Source organism: Elaeis guineensis, chromosome 15, assembly GCF_000442705.2.
Source record: "Elaeis guineensis isolate ETL-2024a chromosome 15, EG11, whole genome shotgun sequence".
Taxonomy (NCBI): Eukaryota; Viridiplantae; Streptophyta; class Magnoliopsida; order Arecales; family Arecaceae; genus Elaeis; species Elaeis guineensis.
In genome coordinates, this window is record NC_026007.2 from 22,522,333 (window position 1) to 22,546,357 (window position 24,025).

The window sequence follows — 24,025 nt, forward strand, 5'->3', positions numbered from 1 at the left end:
AAAAGGGGCGTAGAGTTTTTCTTAGTGTACCCTAGGATTTTAGCCTGGGGTTCGGGAAGTGAGAAGGTGAGCTACGAGTGTCGTGAGCCCACCAAATTTTAGGAAGATCTTCAACATCCTCTCAAGCATGTCTGCTGATGATTTGGAGTATCCAAAGAATCGACAGACATCGATCGAAGGAGTTCGATCAGCATCGGCCATCGAAAGGGCTCTACAACGAGCTAGCACTCATGAGGAGTTGATCAGATCAGGAGCTTTGTGTGGATGATCCACAGAGACCAAATATATTGTGTGGCTATATCACAATGATCAAACTCTCTCGACGGTGATCAGATTGCGGCGATCTACTATCCGCACAAAGATATTGTGTTCTGAACACAGAACAGTAATTTATTTACTGTTCAAATTTGAATTTCAAATTTAAATGCATGCATGCTGTATATCATATTTAGATTCTAGTGTAGGGTAAATACATATTAATTAATTAGATTAATTAATATTTTTTACTGTAAAATCATAAATTTGAAAAAGTTTTAAAATTACCATTTTACCCCTGCACTGAATTTTGCATCAAATGGTATCAGAGCGGGTTCTAAGATATGATATATGAATTTGCATGTATAGATTAAGTTGTAATCTAAAAGTTTAAATTTAAAATTTAAAATTCAAAATTTAAAATTTGAATTTTGAAAGTTGTTCGAAATTCAAAATTCAAAAGTTTGAAATTCAAAATTTGAATTTTGAATTTTGAAGTTTGAAATTCGAAATTTAAAATTTAAAAATTTAATATTCAAAATTTAAAATTTAAAATTTGAAATTTGGTTGAAATTTCAAATTTGAAATTCAAAATTTGAAATTCAAAAATTTGAAATTTAAAATTTGTTTGAAATTTGAAATTTAAAATTTAAAATTTAAAATTTAAAATTTAAAATTTAAAATTTAAAATTTAAAATTTAAAATTTGAAATTAGTATATTTAAATATACTTGATCCAAGTAGTAAGTAATCGAATTGGGTTGGTTGCCATGGCCATCCGGTCATAGGAGAAAAGTAGGGTTTAAATGCCCTCTCCTCCCATTCGATGGGGCCTCCTATGGCAGTAGGGGTGCCACTGCAATTATATCCCATGCAGATGAAGCAGCGAAAGGACTTAATTGTAAAGGTTCAATTGTAAAATTTATCATGAATGTGTTAGATTAGATCTAAAAGAATATTCATGATTTATTTTAATTGGGTTATTTTCTGTTATGTAATTAGCAATAGGATTACTATTTATGAAATATGCTGATCTATTTGTGAAATGAGTCAACGTATTTAGTGAACAAAAAATAAAACTTTTCAAATTTAAAAATTATTTTCGAAATATCAAACCCTGATCCATCAGCCCAAATACTTAATTAAAAGAATTAAGTGTTGTCAAGATGGTCTAGAATTGTGAATTAAGACCTAAGATAATTGCATAAACTTGTGGGTCAATGGGTTAGATGGATTAGGTCCATAATTGGGTTAGACCTAAGGTTAGCTTAAAGAAATGGACTAAATTAGAGTAATTGGTCAAATCTAATCAAAAGTTGAATTAGATTAGGTCAAGGACACTCTAGACTCAACTCTAATAGTTGTAGTTGAATGGGTCCATGTCTTTAACTAGACCAAAATGGACTTAATTCATGGCTACGCGGTGAAACCCTATTTACTAAGTTGATCAAAATTAGAACTAATGAACCGGTTGGTGTCTAAGGTAAGTTCGACAGTTTGACCAATGGTTCTTAAGTGGGAGCTACTCGCATTGATTCGATCTCTGACGAGTTAATGGCATATCCCCACCATTGATCTCACTTACTTGGCCAACTTGGTGAGTTAGGTTTTAATTAGATCACTTGGTGATTAGGGCTCATCCATGTCATTAGGTAAATCAGTGTGACTGATTTAGGTGCTCCTAATGCCAGCTTTAATTAAATCCTTTTTAATTTGACTTGGTGAAGTTAGTGGGAGGATTGAAATTGGCTGGTTAATTTCTTCTCTTCCTTCACTTAATAAAATCCTCAAAATTATTAAGTCTCTAAAATGATTAAGTTATAGTGATAACTAAGTCATAGCCTCCCATTAAGTGAGTGATAATGAGTCCATTAGTTTAATAATCATTGGAGGCCCAAAGGCCTGATGCTTATTGACTAATGAAATTATCATTCATAGTATGATAATTTGGTTTGAGTCTTTTGGATGGTGGTCAGGTTGGCCGGCCAAAGTCGGGCCTGATCATTTATTGGTCCGATTCACCAAATCAAGTCATGTTAATGGTTGGACCTAACCAGATCTTTTCAGTGGAGGCCAAAGCCTACTGATTAGGTTCTGGGGCAAAATTGATTACTAGAAGTTGTTTAGAGAAACAACTGGTTATGAACCTACCCATAGATGCACATGGGTTGACCAACCAAAGTTGGGCTCGTGTGTAGTCTGTGTGGATTCTAGTACCCACTAAGAAATTAAAGTAATTCCTCGAATTGGAGGTTGAGGGTACCAGTTCATAAAAATATTAGGAGAAACTTTAGACGAAAGTCCAAGTCTTTAGTATTAATAATTTATGTACTAATAGAGGTCTGATTTTTCTTTATGCAGCTATGGCCACTACCCTGTCGCTCCGGTCATTATTAGATAATGACAAGCTCATGGGACCTAATTTCGATAGCTGGTATCAAAAATTAAAAATCATCCTTGAGCATGAGCAGATCCTTTATGTAGTAATGGATCCGGTACCAGAGGAGCCAGCCCCGAATGCTAGAGGGACGATTCGAGATACTTATCAGAAGTGGCTCAACGATCGGACCACCATTCGATGCATAATGCTGGCAGCAATGAATGATGAGTTCAGTCGCAGGTTTGAGAACGCCCAGCCACAGGAGATGCTTCAAATGTTGAACGACTCCTTTGGCATGCCTGACGATGTTGAAAGGCACAAAACTAGTTGTGTCATTTTCAATGCTCGAATGAGGGATGGGGCCTCAGTCACTGATCATGTACTGTACATGATCGAAATGATTGAGCACCTAAGTAAACTGGGCTTTCCCCTGCACGAGCAGCTCGGTAAGGATGCGATCCTTAATTCATTCTCCAAGTCCTTCCTCCCCTTCCTTACTCATTTTCGAATGACAAAGCCTGCAGTGAACTACCACGGCTTATTGGGGTTGCTGCAGAACTTTGAGAAGGACCACCAGCTCCATAAGGAGTCGGTGAATGTTGTGGGAGGGTCTTCTTCTGGTCGTCGACCCTTTAAGAAAGGAAAGAAGAACAAGAAGAACAAGAACAAGAAGGTGCAGCCGCATGCTGGGACGTCTGCACAGGGTCAGACCAAGAAGCGCAAGCCTGACCAGAGCCAGGCGGAGTGCTTCTTTTGCAAGAAGCAGGGGCACTGGAAGAGGAACTGTCTTCTATACATTGCCTCTCTGGATCCAAACAGGCCGAAGAAGAAACAAGGTAATTATATGATAACACCTTGCAATTTTTTCATTTGTGATACTACTGCCTGGGTATTGGATATCGAAAGCCCTTATCATATTTGCAATTCGATGCAGGGTCTGCAGGTCAATAGGAGATTTGATGATGGCGAGATGTTCCTGAACGTTGGAGATGGAAGCAAAGTTCCAGTTGTAGCTTTAGGAATCATGAACCTTGTAATCAATTCTCGTAATGTAATTCTAAGTGAATGTCACTATTGTCCAAGCTTTTTATTAAATATTATTTCTATAGACCTTTTGGCCATGTACGATTATCAATTTTTAATAAAAAGAAATATTTGCAATATCATTTTGAATGGTGTTACAATATTTGTTGGACAACTAGATGATAAAATTTACTTACTGTCACAGCCTGTTAATGTGGTTCAAACCTCCGATAAATGTCCTAGAATAGATAATGTGTCAGAAGTCTACTTTTGGCACTTTAGGCTAGGTCATATCAATAAGAACAGGATAAACAGGTTGGCTCAAGAAGGAATTCTTGAAGTTGGTGATTGTGAATCACTTCCAACCTGTGAGTCCTGTCTTCTTGGTAAAATGACCAAGTCACCTTTTACTGAAAAAGGTGAGCGAGCCAGTGAACTATTGGGTCTGGTACATTCTGATGTATGTGGACCCATGAGCTCAAGTACAAGAGGTGGATATTTCTACTTTATAACCTTCACAGACGACCTATCGAGGTATGGGTATATCTATTTAATGAAGTATAAGTCGGAGTCATTTGAAATATTCAAACTATTCCGAAATGAGGTAGAAAAATAAACTGAAAAGTGTATTAAAACTCTTCGATCTGATCGAGGAGGTGAATACCTTTCCAATGAGTTTTTGACATATTTAGGAAAGAATGGGATTCTCTCTCAGTGAACACCTCCTGGAACACCACAGCATAATGGTGTGTCTGAAAGGAGGAATCGAAACTTGTTGGACATGGTCCGATCCATGATGGAGCTTGCTGGTCTATCGATTTCTCTTTGGGGATATACGCTCGAATCGGCTTGTTACCTTCTAAATAGGGTTCCAAGTAAATTTGTAACCAAAACACCATATAAGTTATGGATAGGACGTAAGCCAGTACTCTCGCACCTTAGGGTTTGGGGGTGTCTGGCTTATGTTAAATATTTAATTACGGACAATCTTGGACCTAGATCTGACAAGTATAATTTCATAGGGTACCCAAAAGAGATCAATGTTGCTCCTAGATTGATTTTGATGATTACAAAGCAGATTGAAGGGATACAAATATTTTTATTTGAAAAAGTCTTTATGCTCTTCAGGGGCAAAATCATAATTTTACTAAAATTCTGATTTGATAGTATCATTTGGTAGAACAAGTGATTTGTAATCTATTGGTGAAAATTTCATTATTTTTGGACTTATATTTTTAAAGTTATGAATGTTTGAAGTGCATGAGTCGACTCATGAGTCAACTCATGGCACAATGAGCTGCTTGGCACGCTAAAATTTCCCTTGGCATGCTGGTTTTTTGGCTTGGCACGACCTGTGAGTCGACTCATGAGTCGATCCACAAGGCATGAGTCGACTCATGAGTCGACTTCTGCTGTTTTGGGCCAAAATATCCAGAAACCCAAATCTCTGGTTTTTGCAACAGAGGTGAGTCGACTCATGAGTCGACCCCTGCGACGGGAATTGTCCGCAACGGCTAGTTTTTTGCCCGTTTTAGTTGCCTTTAATGCTCACTTTAAATGCTCTAACGGCTCTTTTTCTGCCTAAAATATTTTCCCTTGTTTCTTAAAGCTATAAAAGGTTTCAAAAGGTGAAAAACAAAAAGGGGATCTACAATATACACGAGAGATACAAGAGATCTACAATATACACAAGAGACATATAAGAGATTTTGAAAGAGAAAAGCAAGAGCGTTCAAAAGGGCATTCAAGAGCATTCAAAGAGAGGGTTTTTCAAGCCAACTTTTCAACCTTGATCAAGAGCTCTTTCAAAGCCTTCAAGAAGCCTTCAATCAAAGCTCACCTATTCCTCAAGCGTTCATTCAACTCTTCATCCATCTTGAGGAAATCCAAAAAGGGGATTCTTCATTTGAGTAAAGTGCATTTAATGTTATATTCGCTCATTTAAGGAGCTATTCTTGTACTTATTTATGCTCTAAACTGTCTTACTCTTTGTGAGTAATTGTTCTTATTTTTGGAGGGTTTCCAAAACAAGGGAAGGTTGATCCGAACCTGAAATCGGAGTGTTTTGAGTTGGCTTGTACCCGAGAAACAAGTGGACTAGCTTGGGATAGCTAGTGTCGGAGGTTCCGACGTTTGTATTCGGGTTGAATACAAGTATAGTGGATTGGAATTCCCAAGTAGGAGCTTGGGGAGTGGATGTAGGTGCAAGGTTGGCACCGAACCACTATAAATCCTTGTGTTTGTGGTGTGCTTTATTATTTCTCTTTATTTCTTTATTATATCCTTGCATTCTTGCTTTAGGTAATTAATCTTGAACTAAAGCCTTTCTCCTCATTCATCAAGCTTCTAACAAATACTTTTCATAAGTAATTAGTTAAGCTTAAATTTTTTAAAACCCAATTCACCCCCCCTCTTGGGTTGCATAGCTGGGCAACAAGTGGTATCAGAGCCCGGTGCTCTAGCCCTTCTTTGATCTAACAATCAAAGAGTCAAAGATCTATGGCAACCCATGTCGGTACTTCTCTAGCCGAGGGGCAATCTACCAACCGACCTCCACTTTTCAATGGGTCTAATTACACCTATTGGAAAGCTTGGATGAAGATATTCATACAAGCACTCGACTATGATATGTGGAGTATCATAGTGAACGGTCCTCACACACCCACCAAGATTATAGATGGTGAGGAGTCAACCAAACCCGAGAAAGAATGGGATGAGGTTGATAAGAAATTGGCACAATTAAATGCTAAAGCTATGAATGTTCTTTATTGTGCACTTGATGCAAATGAATTTAATCGCATTTCTACTTGTGCATCTGCTAAAGAAATATGGGATAGGTTAGAAGTAACCCATGAGGAAACAAATCAAGTAAAAGAGTCTAAAATAAACATGCTTGTGCATAAATATGAATTATTTAAAATAGAGCATGATGAGTCCATAACTGCTATGTTTACTCGTTTTACTGATATAATTAATGGTTTGAAGAGTCTTGGCAAATCTTATACTAACAATGAGCTTGTAAGGAAGATTCTCAGGTCATTGCCAAGAACTTGGGAAGCCAAGGTGACTGCCATCCAAGAAGCAAAGGACTTGAACACTCTACCTCTAGAAGAGCTTCTTGGATCCTTGATGACTCATGAACTTAGCATGAAGCAACATCAAGAGGATGAAGTCAAAAAGAAAAGAACCATTGCCCTCAAATCCACAGCTTCGCTTGATGATGAAACGGATGACACTGAAGATGAAGAACAGGATGAAGAGATGGCTCTCATCACCCGAAGATTTAAGAAGTTTCTAAGAAAAAGGAAACAGGAGATGAGAAAGAAGTCATTCACAAAAGGGGAACAAAGCAAAGAGAAAGAGAAAGATCAACCCCTTATATGCTACGAGTGCAAGAAGCCGGGACATTTCAAATCCGAATGTCCACAACTGAAGAAAGGTCCCAAAAAGTTCAAAAAGAAAGCAATGATGGCGACTTGGAGTGCGAGTGATGACTCAAGCTCTGATGAGGAAACCTCAACAGAACAAGCCAACCTGTGCCTTATGGCACACGAAAATGAGGTAACTTCTGAATCCCCTAGTGAATTTACTTTTGAAGAATTGCATGAAGCATTCTATGATTTAATTGATGAATTAAAGAAACTAGGGATGAAAAACAAAGAACTGAAATTGGAAAATCAGTTCTTAGTGAAACAAGCTGAAAACCTTTCAATTGAAAAATCCACTTTGATTCAAGAAAATCAAAGCTTAAAGAATGAAATTAACAAGCTGAAACCTATAGTAGATAAGTTCACCTTAAGTTCAAACAAACTAAATATGATTCTTGATAATCAAAAAGCTGTATATGATAAGGCTGGACTTGGCTATAACCCCTTGAAGAAACAAAAATTTCTGAAGAATATTTATGTAAATTATTCAAGTAACAAGTATACAAATATTACTTGTTTCAAATGTGGTAGAATAGGACATAAATCATACACATGCCTTATTAACAAATCTGCAAACACAACTATAAAGAAAATATGGGTTCCAAAAGGAACCATTTTGACTAACCTAAAAGGACCCAAGAAAGCTTGGGTACCTAAGACAGAAACTTGACTTTTGCTTGCAGGTGTGTCTAGCATCCCAAGGAGGAAATAGGAAATGGTATCTTGACAGTGGATGCTTGAGACACATGACTGGTGATGAATCACAATTCATCACGCTTGATGCTAAGGATGGAGGGATGGTCACCTTTGGAGATAATGGCAAAGGAAAGATCATCGGGATAGGTAACATTGGTATCACTCCCTCCAAATACATTAAAAATATTTTGTTAGTTAAAGGTTTAAAGCATAACTTACTTAGCATTAGTCAATTTTGTGATAAAGGGTATAAAGTATTTTTGAATCATCTGTTTGCATTGTGACTAGTCCTATTAACGATGGCATTAAATTTATAGGACATAGGCATGGCAATGTTTATATGGTAGATTTGAATGATTTAGCCAAATTAGACATGCAATGCCTAGTTTCCTTGAATGCTAAAGTTAATGAGACTAGTTGGCTTTGGCATCGTAGACTTGCACATATTAGCATGCATTCTCTTTCAAAATTAATTAAGAAAGAATTAGTTCTTGGTTTGCCAAAACTAAATTTTGAAAAGGATAGAATTTGTGATGCATGCCAATTAGGTAAACAAACTAGAGTTTCATTTAAATCCAAAAATATTGTTTCAACTTCTAGACCTTTAGAGCTCTTACATATGGACTTATTTGGACCAACTAGAATCACTAGTTTAGGAGGAAAACGATATGGTTTTGTAATTATAGATGATTACTCTCGTTTTACTTGGGTTTTTTTTTTGGCACACAAAGATGAAATTTTTCATATTTTCACTAAATTTCACCGAAAAGTCACTAATGAAAAAGAATTTTCAATTCAAAATATTAGAAGTGATCATGAAACTGAATTTGAAAATCAAGACTTTGAAAATTTTTGTGATGAAAATGGAATTGGCCATAACTTCTCTACTCCTAGGACACCCCAACAGAATGGGGTAGTTGAAAGGAAAAACAGAACCTTAGAAGAAATGGCCCGTACCATGCTTTGTGAAAGCAACCTTCCAAGATATTTTTGGACGGAAGCAATTAACACAGCATGTTACATTTTAAATCGTGCTTTGATTAGACAATTTTTAAAGAAAACCCCCTATGAACTTTGGAAAGGAAGAAAACCAAATATTGCATATTTTCATGTTTTTGGTTGCCGATGTTTTGTATTAAATAATGGCAAAGAAAGACTTGGTAAATTTGATGCAAAATCAGATGAAGCAATCTTTCTAGGTTACTCCTCCACTAGTAAAGCATTTAGAGTTTTCAACAAAAGAACTTTAGTAGTTGAGGAGTCCACACATGTTGTTTTTGATGAATCTAACGATCTTCCTTCAAGGAAGAATGAGGGTGTTGATGATGCAGATCCACTAATAGAAGATATGAAGGAGATCTCTCTGAAAGATTCAGCAACTCCAGAAGACAAGGATCAAGAAGACAAACAAGATGAGAGAGGTGAAGAAATTCAAGAACAACCTCAAGGTACAAATGACCTACCCAAGGAATGGAGGTATGTTCACAACCACCCTAAGGAGTTAATTATTGGTGATCCTATGCATGGGGTAAAAACCCGTTCTTCACTTAGAGATGTAGTTAATCATTGTGCTTTTGTATCTCATCTTGAACCTAAAACTTTTGAAGAAGCTGAAAATGATCATAATTGGATTAATGCAATGCAAAAAGAACTTAATCAATTTGAAAGAAATAATGTTTGGACCTTAGTATCAAGACCTAAAAATTATTCAATAATTGGCACAAAATGGGTCTTTAGAAACAAATTAGATGAGCATGGAAATGTAATTAGAAATAAAGCAAGACTGGTTGCTAAGGGATATAATCAAGAAGAAGGAATTGATTTTGATGAAACCTTTGCACCTGTTGCTAGATTAGAAGCTATTAGACTTCTACTTGCATATGCTTGCTTTATGAAATTCAAATTATTTCAAATGGATGTTAAAAGTGCATTTTTAAATGAATATATTGCTGAAGAAGTATATGTAGAACAACCCCCTGGATTTGAAAATTATGCTTTTCCTAATCATATCTTTAGATTAAATAAAGCTTTATATGGATTAAAACAAGCACCTAGAACATGGTATGATAGGCTAAGCAAATTTCTACTAAATAATGGTTTTTCAAGAGGTAATGTAGATACAACCCTCTTTATTAAAAGAAATCAAAATGATATGCTAGTTATACAAATTTATGTTGATGACATAATTTTTGGGTCTACTAATGAATTCCTTTGTCAAGACTTTGCTAAGCTTATGCAGGGGGAGTTCGAGATGAGCATGATGGGAGAACTCACCTTCTTCCTCAGACTCCAAATCAAACAATCAAAAGAGGGAATCTCCATCACTCAAAGCAAGTAAACCAAGGAACTACTCAAAAGATTTAGAATGGAGAACTGCAAACCAATTGGCACACCAATGAGTCCCTCATGTAAGCTTGACAAGGATGATGAAGGTAAATGTGTAGACTTAAAATACTATAGAGGTATGATTGGCTCATTATTATATTTAACTGCAAGTAGGCCTGATATCATGTTTAGTGTTTGTTTATGTGCTAGATATCAATCTAATCCTAAAGAATCTCATTTGAATGCTGTTAAAAGAATCCTTAGATACTTAAATGGTACTCAAACTCTAGGGTTATGGTACTCTAAGGACTCACAAATTGATTTATTAGGATATTTAGATGCTGATTTTGCTGGATGTAAATTAGATAGAAAAAGCACAAGTGGAACTTGCCAATTTCTTGGAGTTAACCTAATCTCATGGTTTAGCAAGAAACAAAATTCGGTGGCACTGTCTACGGCTGAGGCTGAATACATTGCAGTCGAAAGTTGTTGTGCTCAAATCTTGTGGATTAAGCAACAACTCGAAGACTTTGGAATCAAACTTAATGAAACACCAATAAGATGTGACAACACAAGTGCCATAAATCTATCTAAAAATCCAATTCAACACTCAAGATCCAAACATATTGAAATAAGACATCATTTTATAAGAGAACATGTTCAAAACAAAAATATAATTCTTGAATATGTTTGCACTGAAAATCAATTAGCTGATATCTTTACAAAGGCCCTTAGTGAGGATAGATTCTGTGAAATTAGGAGAAATCTAGGAATTCTAGATCCATATGCCTAAATTTTTTCTTAATTTCCAAGAATTGATGTCAAAAATTTTTAGAGCTCAATTTCTAACATCTATCTTGGTTCCAAAAGCTCAAGTTTATCATTCTAAAAACTTATCTTTGAGCAAAACTCCTTCTCCCAAAATTTCAAATTTTTCTAGAATTTATTCACATTTTTTCTGAATTTCTGAACTTCATGAGTCGACCTCCATGAGTCGACTCAATGGCAAACTTGTTATTTCCTCAAACTTCCCACGGGCTCATTGTTTTTATATGGGATCCTGTTCGTGAGCCGACTCATCCTTTCATCTTCCTCCTTCCAAAAGCCGACTTCCCCATTTCCTTTTGCTCCAAATCCAAAGATCTAGCTCGAGGCACTTCTCCCTCCTCCTCTCCACCAAAAATCGCCACCTTGGAAAGGGATTTTTGTGCTTTCTCCCATTGTTTGGCATGGTTGGAGCGTGCCCTAGCACTCCACCGTTCTTCCCAAATCCACCTCTTTTCTCCACCAAAATCCCTCTTCACTCTCTTGTGATCCCTCCTCCACTCATTCACTTGTTCCTCCAAGTCTCCTTGCTTGCTACTGTAGTGAATATGGCTCCGAAGATGAAGCTTCCCCAAAGAAGAAAGTCAGTCCGTGAGCTTGAAGAAAATGTCTGAAAGAAAAGGCAAGCTGCTCAGTCTTCCACTGCTCCCACTCCAGCTTCAGTATCTGCTCAAGGTCCCCCTCAATCCTCCTTAAGCCCCAGTAAGAATCCTCTATCTGATAGAAAAGTTGAAACCGAGAAGAATATAGATTTTCGGTTCTTTGAAAAAGAGGGTTTTACATTTGCAACCAAGATTAAAAACCAAGGATGGGGTTTCTACTGCTCCCTTAAGGAAGTCACCTATGTTGACCTAGTTAGAGAATTCTACCAGAATCTACATTATGGAAATGGGTCAGTGACTTCAACAGTCAAGGGTATTGATATTTGCTTGGATTCTAGTATATTGGGAGAAATACTTCATTTGCCTAGTGAGGGTTACTCTTATATGGAACTCCCAGTAAAAGAAGAGGGGATCAGTGTTATACTAGGGGGAACTTATTCAGGGAGTTTAAAGAAATTGAAAGCAAAGATTTTGTCCATTGAGATGAGGATCCTGCATCAGATGGTAACGAAGCTCTTCTTTCCTAGGAGTGGTAGGCATGATTTACTTTCCAGCAGAGATGTTTGTATCATGTTTCATGTCATCACTCAGACCCCCCTGAACCTCCATGCACTTATGATAGAGGCCATGAGAGAGACTTTGAACAGATCCAAGGCACACTTTCCTTTTGGTATGGCCCTTACTCGAGTATTTAGGAGGTTTGGAGTTAGCTGTGAGGGGGAGGCTTCTACTAAGCTCTCTCATGTGGATACCTTCAACCAACACACCCTGCACCGAATGGGATTTACAAAGACTGATGGTGGTTGGATCAAGGGATCTGAGGAGAGAGCTGAGGAGAGAGCTGGGGAGAGAACTGAAGATAGAGCTGAAGACAGAGTTGAAGACAGAGCTGAAGAAGAAGGTCCATCATCTCCTATTCATGACTTCAGGGCAGCATCACCAGATATCCAGTTCATTCCTGATACAGAGGCTGGCCCTTCAGAGTTTACTAGGATGCCCACACCAGTGTATCAGCCAGAGAGCAGAGCACCTCAATCAGAGTTCAGACTGGCTGACGATCAGATCGAGCAGATATCACAGTGTGTGGCCTCTTTGCTATCTAGTCAGTGGAGCAGTACTACTTTTGCACCAGGAGCCACTTCTTCTGATCAGACCATGACTCCCCACATATCCACTGTGTTTCAGATGATATCAGATCAGTCTATCTGGATTCAGTAGCTTGAGGACACCGTCTGGAGACTGACTGGCAGAGTTCTTGACTTGCAGGGGCAAGTCCTTGCTTTGGCCCATCCTCAGCCACAGGAGTCCACTATTGAGGTCACAGACCTCACTGCAGAGGCTGGCAGGCTCAGAGGAGCACTGGAGGGTGGATATGAGTTACTGAGGAAAGAGATCCGAGGATCGAGTGAGCATGCATCCACTCAGTTCACTGCTCTACTTCAGTCTGTTTCCAGAGCACTGAACGTACTTGATTCCATCAGACTCACCCTTTCTGTTCAGTCCTTAGCCTCTCAGCGTTCTCAGCCACCCAGTTCATCTCGCTCTCCTGCTCATGCCAGAGGCAGACGGGGTAGAGGACGCACTTCTGATCGAGATCCATCAGCTTCTCATCCCATATCTGATGACTCCGATCCATGACTTGTCATGATCATTACTAAATCCTAGGTGTTAGTGTCTTATTCTAGGATCTGTATTTTGGGGCCATGTATTGACAATTAGCTGGTTGACTTTTATATTATGAACTATGTATTGAAACAATTATGATTTTATGGTATCATCTTTTACTTATATTTCTACCTTTTGTAATGATGTTGATCATATTTTGGTTATATATATTCTCCTTGTTGAAATATTGTCTTCTCTTTGTTGTTGTTTGCTGTTAATAATTACTGTATTAAGGGGGAGCAAACATCTGTGATAAACTCTAAAGGAAGAAAAATTAAAGAATGTTTCAGAAAAAGGAGGAGTTAACCATGTTTGATGATGTCAAAAAGGGGAAGAAATTAAACAAAAAAAAATCCATCAAAAGCAAAACCATAAATTATGAGCAATTAAAGAAAAAGCAATCCATCAAAAGCAAAATCATAAATTATGAGCAATTAAAGAAAAAGCAACCCATCAAAAGCAAAACTACAAATTATGAGAAATTAATGAATGAATTGGAGAATTTAAAGAACAATATCAAAAGTACAATGCTAAGTACAATGCAAATAAGTAACTTTTAAATTACTTCTTTACATATGCTCTGATTTGCTTTAAAAATTTAAATATGCTCTGATATACTTCAAAATTCCAACTTGCTCTGATACATCTTTTGAAATTTTATTTACCTTGATACATCTTAAGAAATTCAACTTGCCTTGATACATCTTAAGAAATTTAACTTACTCTGATACATCTTAAAATTTTTAACTTGCTCTGATACATTGTAAAATTTTTTTTCTGATAACATTGTAAAATTATTTTTCTTGCTCCGATACATTGCAAAATTTATTTTTCTCTTGCTCTGATACATCTTAAACTCAAAATGATCTAATACACTTTCCAAATCAACTCTTAAACATGCTTTGGCACACATAATTATTTTTTATATCAAAAGCAATTAAAGCACATAATTATTTTTTGCTCTGATGCTAAAACTAAAATCAAATGAGAATGAGCAAATTTTTAAAATACAGCTTGATCTGATAACAAAAACAAGTTTTCTGCTCTAACACCAAAATCACATAATCCAATGAGCATATCTTCAAATCTTTAAGCAAATGGGCAAACTATTCTTGCATATGACCATTTATATCACATGCCAAAAGAATCATACTCTTTTCAAGCATATAAATCTATAATGCATTCACATAAATGCTTTTGTTCAAGTATTTTGTCATCATCAAAAAGGGAGAGATTGTTGCTCCTAGATTGATTTTGATGATTACAAAGCAGATTGAAGGGATACAAATATTTTTATTTAAAAAAGTCTTTATGCTCTTCAGGGGCAAAATCATAATTTTACTAAAATCCTGATTTGATAGTATCATTTGGTAGAACAAGTGATTTGTAATCTATTGGTGAAAATTTCATTATTTTTGGACTTATATTTTTGAAGTTATGAATGTTTGAAGTGCATGAGTCGACTCATGAGTCAACTCATGGCACAATGAGCTGCTTGGTACGCTAAAATTTCCCTTGGCACGCTGGTTTTTTGGCTTGGCACGACCTGTGAGTCGACTCATGAGTCGACCCACAAGGCATGAGTCGACTCATGAGTCGACTTCTGCTGTTTTGGGCCAAAATATCCAGAAACCCAAATCTCTGGTTTTTGCAACAGAGGTCGACTCATGAGTCGACCCCTGAAGCATGAGTCGACCCCTGCGACGGGAATTGTCCGCAACAGCTAGTTTTTTGCCCGTTTTAGTTGCCTTTAATGCTCACTTTAAATGCTCTAACGGTTCTTTTTCTACCTAAAATATTTTCCCTTGTTTCTTAAAGCTATAAAAGGTTTCAAAAGATGAAAAACAAAAAGGGGATCTACAATATACACGAGAGATACAAGAGATCTACAATATACACAAGAGACATACAAGAGATTTTGAAAGAGAAAAGCAAGAGTGTTCAAAAGGGCATTCAAGAGCATTCAAAGAGAGGGTTTTTCAAGCCAACTTTTCAACCTTGATCAAGAGCTCTTTCAAAGCCTTCAAGAAGCCTTCAATCAAAGCTCACCTATTCCTCAAGCGTTCATTCAACTCTTCATCCATCTTGAGGAAATCCAAAAAGGGGATTCTTCATTTGAGTAAAGTGCATTTAATGTTATATTCGCTCATTTAAGGAGCTATTCTTGTACTTATTTATGCTCTAAACTGTCTTACTCTTTGTGAGTAATTGTTCTTATTTTTGGAGGGTTTCCAAAACAAGGGAAGGTTGATCCGAACCTAAAATCGGAGTATTTTGGGTTGGCTTGTACCCGAGAAACAAGTGGACTAGCTTGGGATAGCTAGTGTCGGAGGTTCCGACGTTTGTATTCGGGTTGAATACAAGTATAGTGGATTGGAATTCCCAAGTAGGAGCTTGGGGAGTGGATGTAGGTGCAAGGTTGGCACCAAACCACTATAAATCCTTGTGTTTGTGGTGTGCTTTATTGTTTCTCTTTATTTCTTTATTATATCCTTGCATTCTTGCTTTAGGTAATTAATCTTGAACTAAAGTCTTTCTCCTCATTCATCAAGCTTCTAACAAATACTTTTCATAAGTAATTAGTTAAGCTTAAATTTTTTAAAACCCAATTCACCCCCCCCTCTTGGGTTGCATAGCTGGGCAACAACCAAAGGGTATTATTTCTACCTAGCTGATGAGCAAAAGGTGTTTATCAGCCTTAAGGCAATTTTTTTAGAAAAAGAGTTCCTTGGTGAAGGGACTGTTGCCTCTAAGGTCGAACTTGAGGAAGTTCGGCAGGTGAAAAAATCGACACAAGTAGCTGAACCTGAACCAAATTTTATTAGATCAGATCTGGAGCCCATTGTTCCTGCACCCTTAAGGCGATCTGGTAGAGTACCACGTCAACCGGACAGATACTATGGTTTCTTGGTCTGGGATGGAGATCCTATCGAACTTGATGAAAACGATGAGGATCCGATCACCTACATGGATGCAATGCAGAGATCTGACTCTAAGAAATGGCTAGAGGCCATGAAATCCGAAATGGAGTCCATGAAGGTCAACGATGTGTGGACATTGGTTGACCCACCCGAAGGAGTAAAACCCATAAGGTGTAAGTGGGTCTTCAAGAGGAAGAGGGGCACAGATGGAAAGGTAGAAACCTATAAAGTCCATCTGGTTGCCAAGGGATATCGTCAACATTATGGTATATACTATGACGAGATGTTTTCTCCTGTGACAATGCTCAAATCCATTCGGATTATGCTTGCGATAGCTGTCCATCTGGACTATGAAATCTGACAGATGGATGTGAAGATAGCTTTCCTAAACGGAGAGCTGGACGAAGAGGTGTATATGATACAACCTGAAGGATTCACATCCACAGATGAGTCTAAGGTGTGCAGGCTACAGAGGTCCATTTATGGACTTAAGCAGGCATCTCGAAGTTGGAACATACGTTTTGATAGGACGATCAAGATGTATGGCTTCGTTAAGAATGGAGAAGAGCCCTGCATTTATAAGTGGGCTAATGGTCCAGTAGTAGTATTTCTTGTATTGTATGTGGATGACATTCTCTTAATCGGAAATGATGTCCCTACATTACAGGGAATAAAGATTTGGCTGTCGTCACAATTCTCCATGAAGGATCTGGGAGAAGCTTCCTATATCCTAGGGATAAGGATCTATAAGGATAGATCTAAAAGGCTGTTTGGCTTATCCCAGTCCACATACATTGATACTATGCTGAAAAGATTCAGCATGGAGAATTTCAAGAAAGGCTATCTACCGATAGACCATGGAATTTCTCTCTCGAAGAGGGATTATCCGACAATACCTCAAGAGAGAGAGCGTATGGGTAGAATTTCATATGCTTCAGTAGTGGGATCTATCATGTACGCCATGATATGTACACGACCAGATGTGGCATACTCACTAGGGGTAGTGAGTAGATACCAATCTGATCCAGGGAAGAATCACTGGAAAGTTGTTAAAACCATCCTGAAGTATTTAAGAAATACTAAGGACCAGTGGGTTATTTATGGTGAATCAGACTTGAGACTTATAGGGTTTATAGACTCTAGTTTTCAGTCTGATCATGATGACAGCAAGAGTGTGTCGGGATTTATTTTTACCCTTAATGGTGGAGCTGTCTGCTGAAAAAGTTTCAAGCAGCACACTGTAGTTGATTCAGTTTGTGAGGTAGAGTATGTCGCTGTATCAGATGCTACCAAAGAAGCAGTGTGGCTGAAGAAATTCATCATCGAGCTCGAAGTAGCACCCTCCCTTATTGGTCCAGTTCTACTCTACTGTGACAGCTCTGGAGCTATTGCTCAGGCGAAGGAACCGAAGGCACACCAGCGGATGAAGCATATTCTGCGTTGCTACTATCTCATTTGAAAAATCATGGATCGAAGTGACGTCGACCTTCAGAAGATCGACGGAAAAGAGAACCTGGCCGACCCATTCACTAAAGCCATTGCAGTGAAGGAGTTCAACGACTTCAAGTCAAAGATGGGTATTAGATATTGCACCGATTGACTTTAGGCCAAGTGGAAGATTGTTGGGAATAGTATCCCAAAGCTAATCGTCAGCCTATTGACGGTTGTGCTCTTTGTTGTATTAGTACATAAATTATAAATAAATAAAAATTATTTTGATATTTTTCATCACAAATTGATATCTTCTAATGAACTCCTGTGTTGTGGTGAAGTCCTTAGGACTATTTAGACTTGATAAAGGAGGATTTGTCATTTAGTCCTTAAACCTGTTCGCGATCAAATGATACATTGTTACCAAGGACAACAATTTTTATCGAGCATAGGTCGTTGTGTGCCATATAGGTTGGTTATCCTCTTAATCAAGGAGTGTGGAGACACTGGTATGGCATACAGGTGAGATGTAAGGATACATCTGCACTGAACATGACCGACTCCGGAGCTATCTCCGCTGTCAAGATTTGCTCTGATGGGATATAGGTATAAATGTCCCTCCGACCTGAGACCACCATGGTGACTTGCAAGCAACTCACTGTACTTAGGCACTGGACTACTTGAATTTCTAATTCAGTGACGGAAGGATGCTGGGTGTAGTCAAGTACTTGACTTGTCGGTGCGTGTGTTAAGATGGGATTGACCACTCTAGTTCAGGAGCTGCGTATAGTCGTGTTTCAATTTAGCAAAACCTTGGCCAGGGTAGTCCTGGTGAGGAGTCACAGGACTGATTGAGTTGAGCACGACTCGGATGATCTAATCAGGGTTGATAGTTTAACCCTGAGTCATCCTAAACACAGGGGTCAAAAGAGATGAATTATACAGTAACCATATTCATGTAGGTTCTGAGTGTTGTGATTGTGACTATTCGACCTATCTGGATGTCAGGTACCATTGCTAGATGGTCACTTCGATTAGTACAGAAATTGGTTCCTGTGCTACCGGCTTAGGTTCGAACCTGCGAGGTCACACACATTAGAGGTTCCTATCTGATCTGATGGCTGATGAAGAGTCCTAATATTCGTGGACTATGAGTTCTACATGTCTAGGATTCTATGATTGAGAATCAGGATTCTCTGATCACAAGTCCTACACATTTTGGGTACCGGGGTCAAGAGTCCCACTGGTTTGGGACTCTACGATCAAGGTTTCATATTGATGGACTTTGATACCTGATTGCCTATTGGATTTGGACTCAATATTTATGAAAAATTTTATTAGTGATTTGATCACTAATTAACTCAATTTGATTGAGTAATTATTTTTGGATCAAGTCCAATTCAATTGGATTCAGTTGAGTTTGACCCGATTAGGTTAAGAGTTGACCTAATTGTCGAGATGGTTTGGTCCCTGATTTGATCAGGGATTAGGCTTAGTCAATTCTTGATTTGATTAAGATTTTATTAAGCCTAATTAAGCTTAATTAAGTTGAATTTAATTTAGTCTAATTATGCTTAACCTATTTTGATTAGGTTGGTTCAATTAAGATCAAACCACCATTTGAATTTGAATCCCTGCACCACCTTAAATCTCTGTGCCCATTTGAATTCAGGAGAAGAAACTTCTCATGAATTTTCTCTCATGCAAAGCCCTTCTCACACCCATTCTTGTGCATCAATATTTGGATAAAGATGATTAGTTAGCCGTTCAAATTCAAAGCATGTTTGAATTTGAATGGATAACTTATCTCTTGCACCTACATGACATTATCCACTTTAGCGCCCCACATCTCACACGAGAAAGAGTTTCTCGTGAAACTTTTCCACGTACAAAGCAACCTCGCACCTTCTCTTCTCACGCCCAAGTGGATAGGGATGAGTTGGTTTTAGTTTGAATTCAAATTTGATTTGAATTCAAATGTGTAACCACTTGTCTTTATCTTCTCACGCGGATATGACACATTTTGAACTGTTTTAAAAGAGATAGGGAGGTGGGGCGTGCGTAGAAAAATTTTGAGAGAGAAAGTTTGGAGCGTGAGGAACCTTTTTGCATGAGGTGAAGGTCCAAAACCTTCTGAGGGAAAAAGAAAAAGAAGAAAGAAAAAGGGGCGTAGAGTTTTTCTTAGTGTACCCTAGGGTTTCAGCTTGGGGTTCGGGAAGTGAGAAGGTGAGCTACGAGTGTCGTGAGCCCACCAAATTTTAGGGAGATCTTCAGCATCCTCTCAAGTATGTTTGCTGATGATCCAAAGTATCCAAAGAATCGACAAACATCGATCGAAGGAGTTCGATCAGCATCGATCATCGAAAGGGCTCTACAACGAGCTAGCACTCGTGAGGAGTCGATCAGATCAGGAGCTTCATGTGGATGATCTACAGAGACCAGACACACTGTGTGGTTATGTCGCGATGATCAGACTCTCTCGACAGTGATCAGATTGCGGCGATCTACTATCCGCTCAAAGGTATTATGTTCTGAACACAGAACAGTAAATTATTTATTGTTCAAATTTGAATTTTAAATTTAAATGCATGCATGCTGTATATCATATTTAGATCCTAGTGTAGGGTAAATATATATTAATTAATTAGATTAATTAATATTTTTTACTATAAAATCATAAATTTGAAAAGGTTTTAAAATTATCATTTTACCCCTGTACTGAATTTTGCATTAGCATCAGTGTGCATGTTACCAATAACTGTTAGATGAGGTGCATGGCATCGGTGGGACCGCAGCACCCACTAAAAATTCTTTATTGTATTAGGGTTTTCGTTTCCTACCTAGGGGTGAGGGATCTAAAAAATTAGTGGGAGTCATTGTTTGCATCTTAAAGTCCCTAGAAGCCAATACAACGTTAAGTACAAGAGTCTAATTTAAATCTCTACTCTTACAGTCAAACAATGTCAGCCTCAAACCCTCTAGTCCGCATCTTTGAAACCAATCATTTGATCGATATAAATTATAAAGACTGACTTAGAAACCTCAGGATTGTCCTGATCTCAGAAAAACTAGGTCATGTACTTGATCAGAAATCTATAGTGTTACCAAACCATCCTACTACTGAGCAAAGGGCTGCTTTTGAGAAGTAGACGGATGAAGATAGTCGGGTTAAGTGCTATATACTGGGTTCTATATCAAACGAGTTGCAAAGCCAGTATGAGCATATGCCCACTGCCAGGGCTATGATAACTCATCTGCAAGAGTTGTATGATGAGTAGAGCCATACTATGTACTTTGAGGTATCTAAAAAACTCTTCAATCTGAAGATGCGTGAAGGGCAATCTGTCCATGAGCACTATATGACAGCGATCAAGAACATTGAGGAGCTTGAAAAGCTCAGACTTGAAATGCAAAAAGAATCGCAGATGGATTTGATCCTTCAATCCCTTATAAGTTCATATAGTCAATTTATTGTAAATTTTTATATGAACAAACTTGACTGCACTATATCCGAACTGGTCAACATGTTGATTACTACGAAAGGAATCTTGAAGAGTTTAAGGGATACTATTCTCACTGTAGAGCGGACTTCTTTCAAGAAAAAGTCTACTGAGAAGAAAAAGACAAAATTCACTAAGAAACAGAAAAAGGAGAGCAGGCCAAAGAAAGAAGTTCCTAATAAGATCGAAGCAAAAAAAATATATTTCCACTATCATACTGAAGGCTACTGGAGGAGGAACTGTCCAACATATCTGAAGAGCCTAAAGATCAAAAAGGGTGATAAATCTTTTGAAGGTATGCTCGTAATTAAATCTAACCTTACGATTTCTTCTATTTCTAGTTGGGTATTAGACTCTAGCTCGAGTGCTCATATATATACCTCAATACAGGATCTAATAGAAAGTAGGAGGTTAAGGAAAGGTGACATAATCCTTCAGATCGACAATGGAGCAAAAATTACTGTAGAGACTGTTGGCACTTATTCTCTTCGATTACTGTCTGATTTTAGATTAGATTTAAAAGACTGTTATTATGTTCTTATAGCTAGTCAAAATTTGATTTTCGTGTTTGTACTAGCACAGGAAGGTTTTGAAATTAGTTTCAATAAAGATTTTTGTTTCATTTATTTATAAAATAAATTGGTTGCATGAGGTTTTTTAATTGATAGTCTATATCACTTACATATTGATGTGAATGTGAACTTAAACGAGTAAATAGGGAGTGTCGTAAGCCAAAAGAGCCCAGAGATAGAATTAACCAAAAATACTTGTGGCACCATAGACTAGGCCATATTGAAGAGGATAGGATAAACAGACTGAAGAAGGATGGGATCCTTGGCTCTCTTAACTCAAAGTCATATCCAGCTTGTGAATCTTGCTTTCGAGAGAAAACGATCAAGTTATCCTTTGTAAGACATGGGGAAAGGACCACTGAGTTACTTGCCCTAGTACACACCAAAGTGTGTGGGCCATTTGATGTGCTAGCTAGGGGTGGTTATGCCTACTTCATTACCTTTATCAATGATCTGTCTAGGTACGGATATGTGTATATGATGAAACATAAGTCTGAGACCTTTGAAAGGTTTAAAAAATTCAAACATGAAGTAGAAAAGCAAACAGGCATGCCCATTAACATTCTTCGATCTAATCGAGGAGATGAATACCTTAGTTAAAAATTTCTGAGATATCTTAAGGCCAATGGCATAGTCTCTCAATGGATGCCTCTTGGAACACTTCAGCTCAACGGGGTGTCCAAAAGGAGGAACAAGATCCTATTGGATATGGTCAGATTCATGATGAGATTCACTGACTACCCTTATATCTTTGGGGACATGTCTTGTTAACTGTCATTCACTTGTTGAATAGAGTTCCATCAAAGTCTATTCCTACCATACCATATGAGATATGGTTCGGTAAGAAGTCGAGTCTAGGTTATCTTAAGACTTGGGGATGTGCAGCCTATATCAAAAGATGGATGGCTGATAAGTTAGAGGATAGATCTATTATAACTCATTTTATAGGGTATTCTAAAGAATCCATGGGATATTAATTTTATTTTTCACAAGACCATAATATGATTGTGAGTCGAAATGTCATATTCCTAGAAAAATAATTTATCTAAGATAGTGGTAGTGGGAGGTTAGTTGAGCTCAAAGAGAAGGTCTCTGAAGAGCCAAGAGTTATAGATCCTCAGGAACCCATTATCCATGAGCCAGTAGTTGATGTTCCTCAACCATCTTGTAGATCTAGCAGGGTCTCCCGACTTCTTGAAAGATACATGGGTATGCTTATGGAGGAAGTAAAGAAAATATTTTTTATGAAAGATAGGGGTCATAGTGATGATCCTAATACCTTTGATGAGATGATGTCTGACATCGATTTCAAAAAATAGTTAGATACGATGAAGTCAAAAATTGACTCAATACACTCGAACTAAGTATGGACCCTAGTGGATCCACCTAAGGGTATTGTATCCATTGGGTGTAAATGAATCTACAAAAAAAAAAAAGGTATTGATGGTAAGGTAGAGACCTATAAAGCTAGGCTTGTGGCTAAAGGTTACAGTCAGCGTGAGGGTATTGACTATGAGAAAATTTTTTCATCTGTAGCCATACTAAAATCCATCTGCACTCTACTTGCTATTGTAGCTTACTATAATTATGAAATCTGATAGATGGATGTGAAAATTGCTTTTCTGAATGGATATGTTGAGAAAGATATCTACATAGAGTAGCCTATGGGTTTCACGTCTGGTGATGGTGATCACAAAGTCTGTAAGCTACAAAGGTCCATATATGGATTAAAGCAAGCTTCTCAGAGTTGGAACCATCATTTTGATGAGATAATCAAATTATTTGATTTCACCAAAAATAAAGAGGAACCATGTGTATATAAAAGGATCAGTGAGAGTGCGACAACATTCCTCGTATTGTATGTAGATGATATTCTTCTTATTGGGAATGATATTCCTATGCTGACCATGATCAAAAGATGATTGTCCAAGGAATTCTCTATGAAAGACCTAGGAAAAGCATCCTATATTCTTGAAATAAAGATCTATAGGGATAGATCTAAATGGATATTAGGCCTATCACGAAAGCTGTACATAGAGAAAATGCTAAAGAGGTTCAGCACGAAAAACTTCAAAAAAAAACTTTTACCTCTTAGGCATGGTATTAATCTTTTCAAGATGATGTGTCCGACCACATCTGAGGAAGTGCAGTGCATGAGTAGGATTCCTTATGCCTCGACTATAAGAAGCCTCATGTATGTCATGCTATATACTCGACCTAATATTGCCTTTACTGTGAGTGTCATGATAGATATCAGTCGAATCCAGGCGAGGAGCACTGGATAGCTATGAAGAATATCCTTAAGTACTTAAGAAGGACAAGAATTTATTCTTGGTCTTTGGAGGAGATTTTGAGTTGCGAATTGAGGGCTATATTGACTCAGACTTCATGTTTGATCTTGAT